Source organism: Pinus tabuliformis, chromosome 2_2 (genome assembly GCF_031772625.1).
Source record: "Pinus tabuliformis cultivar Carrire ecotype Pingquan chromosome 2_2, CPIR1, whole genome shotgun sequence".
Lineage (NCBI taxonomy): Eukaryota > Viridiplantae > Streptophyta > Pinopsida > Pinales > Pinaceae > Pinus > Pinus tabuliformis.
The window spans coordinates 663,599,454-663,602,397 of record NC_142300.1 but is presented as its reverse complement, the minus strand read 5'-3'; the positions used below and the strand labels follow the sequence as shown (position 1 = coordinate 663,602,397).

General features: G+C 39.7%; 1 long non-coding RNA gene across 2 annotated transcripts; it reads left to right on the top strand.

Annotated features, from left to right (window-relative positions):
• Positions 1 to 1,350: 1,350 nt before the first annotated feature.
• On the top strand, positions 1,351 to 1,930 carry LOC149194355 (uncharacterized). 2 transcript variants are annotated; one of them, XR_016255070.1, is made up of 3 exons: positions 1,351 to 1,505; positions 1,599 to 1,672; positions 1,794 to 1,930. It is a non-coding gene; the product is annotated as an uncharacterized LOC149194355 (long non-coding RNA). The 2 variants fall into 2 exon arrangements; XR_016255071.1 differs by having other exon boundaries at positions 1,351 to 1,510.
• Positions 1,931 to 2,944: the final 1,014 nt, after the last annotated feature.

Genomic DNA, 2,944 nt, shown 5'->3' with positions numbered 1-2,944 from the left:
CTGCCCATTTGTTGGGTTCTTCCCCCTTGTTAATGAATTTTAGCTTTGACTAGACTGCCCTTGCACACCATTAATTTCAACCTTGAAGCGTAGCCAACCTATGATTTGCACTCAGAATTTCTCAAACTAACAAGAGCTTGAAAATGTCTTCTTGAGATAATGTAAATTACACATAGCTTCCAGGCATTATAACCCAAGGGGGACATTCTAGATTGCACATGGTTAAATTTGACCTATATTAAATAAGGTAAACCATTATTACATTATTGAATAAGTAAAATAACCGATCCGGTGTTAAATTTGACCATGTTCAATTGCAACTTTCATTCTTTCAAAATTAAAACCTTGGTGAGGTGTGGTAACATTAGTTCAGGGTGTTCATGTGGGCCTCTCTATTATAATTTTTTAATAATATTTTTTGAAATAATAATAAAAGTGAGGTGGATTTGACATATTATTGTTTTTTATATGGTGCGAAAGCTTATAACGAAGCTGAAGAATTGCTAGCGTGGTCAAAAGTGGCCAGAATCTCAAGGAAAAAAATATTTTTTTAATAATATTTTTCGAAATAATAATAAAAGTGAGTTGGATTTGAGGTATTATCTTTTTATATAGTGAGAAAGCTTATAACGAAGCAGAAGAATTGCGTGGGTGGTCAAAAGTGGCCAGAAGGCAAAAAAATTTCAAAAAATCTTGTAGAGGCAATGTTTGAATGGTGTTCTTGATGGTGGAAATGGATTGAGAACCATCAAAAACATGTAGGACACTGTCACATATCTACTCTTCCTTAAGCATATAATAATTTTTTTTTTATTGTAATGGTTGTCCCACCATTAAGCAAATCGAGCACTATCATACTATGTGTACCTTTATATTGTATGACAGTATTGGACTTGTACTTTAATCCACGGAATGCATAGCTTTATGTTAGTTCTACTTTTAACATTCTATATGCATATCATACATAAGAGGCACGTACAAACTTGTTATCATGGCCATGGTCTAAGGTTGTGCATTCCAAACCATTGTCAACACAATGATATCGGTATGGTATATAGTTTATTGTTAAGTTGATGTGGCTCGTGTTTTATGGCATACCTACCAATCCACAAGCTGGCGCTCCCAACACTGGACACTTGGACTTGTCTTAATTATGGCTGGACTGGTCACGTGGTCTGTGCACGGCTCTACCTACTGGATCCTTCCCGCGTCTTTATCTTGGTCTTATCGCCACAATCGACGGTCCGAGGCCTCTTGGAAAGATCTAGGGCCGAGAGGGCTCCACGACTTAGGGTTATACCTGGGGTTTATAAACCCTCTCCCCGGATTATTAGCGATTTGGCAGGGCATTCGCAGCGCTCCGACGCTCTGGTTCTCTTGCCATCTCTTCGGCATGTATGCCACTCCTCCGGCACCATTCTTCTGCTGTCGTCTCTTCTCCGGCGCTGCTCCTCTGTTATCGATTACAGGGTGTCTTCGCTTCCTCGATGAACGCCACCGATTTGGTAAGGTAAGACCCCGTATCTCTGCTAGATCTTAAGACTTAACAACAGTTCAGTTAAATGGCGAAGTGACTGCCATATTTCTTCTGTTGATAGGTAATGGTAGCTCCTTCAGTTTTCCTTCGGCGGTCTGCTCTTCTTGCCGGCAATGGTCTCATGGTTATACACAGGTATGTACGCTATTCCTCTGTGGTTATTTATGGTCTGCTTTGCACAAGTTTAAAAGTTCTGAATCGTTTTCTGGGTTTATACTTAAACCCCAGCTACCTTATGCGTTCACCCTTGATGCAGATGACGGCATGGGTTTTGAGCTACGGTTTCTGCATGGGGTTTTGTCTTCCATGGTGGAAAACTCTCTTTGCCCACGGTGGTTGAGTGTGAGTCTCCTCCCAATGAGACTGTTCAGCTTGACTGTAACCGTGAGGTTATTGCACTTGGGTTTTGATTTATTTCCCTGTTTCGAGGTGGATTTCCATATACCCACCAAGTTTGTAATGTATAAATCTGCGGACAATATATCCGATGTTTAACAGTTTGCTTGGCATAGATTCGCTGTCGGTCTCCACGTAGCCTGTTTTGTTTATTCATTATGGAACATGCTGTAAAGATTATTCTGGAGTATTACTCAGTTTGTTTATGTAAAATCCCGTTCAGGGTTTTGTTAATATTTGCATTTCCCTTACGTCTGTTCTTAATCCTTTTCTCCACCGAACAGGGAAGTCTTCACTGTGTTTGCCCTGCCTCTCGTTTCATAGAGGTGCAGGCGAACACAGGTTTAAGACCGGCTATGGATAAGACTCATGATGTTTACTTTCCGCTCTGGAATAAGTTTTGTTTATATATACATATGGTTATTCGTAACAGTGAAATGGTATTTGTGTGCTATATGGAAACACGATGTAGTTTTGCTTCATATTGTATATGAAAACCGTGTTGTATTTCATTCTCACAGCGTTCATACTTCTTCTTGTTGGTTAGTTTTGTTCATGCATGTCGACCCATATCCCGACACGATGATCTCCGAAGTCGATATAGCTGGATTTCAATCCGATTGTTCTTTAAAATATTGTCTGCTATGTATATAAGGTTTTGTTTACAATAGAATGGAAATGATGTAATGCGGTTTTCCCTATCATGGAAATGCTACTGTTTTAATGACAGAACTTGATTTAGATTTAGTACATTTATTTATATATGTACCTTGCATGTACTCAGTTTTTCCCCTTTAAGGTGATAGAAGTCTATGCACATTAAATATTATTCTAGTTTCTTTAACACCCTTGCACACACGCACGGTAAGGTTAACTTTCTTAGACTGCTGGTCTGGAAGGGTTTTAGAAGGGGTCCGGTCACGACCCGCCGGGTATTTTGACTGGTCCCTCCTTTCTTAACTTGACCCGAACAGAGGAAAGTTTCCCAGGTACAGCTAGATTCTAAAGACC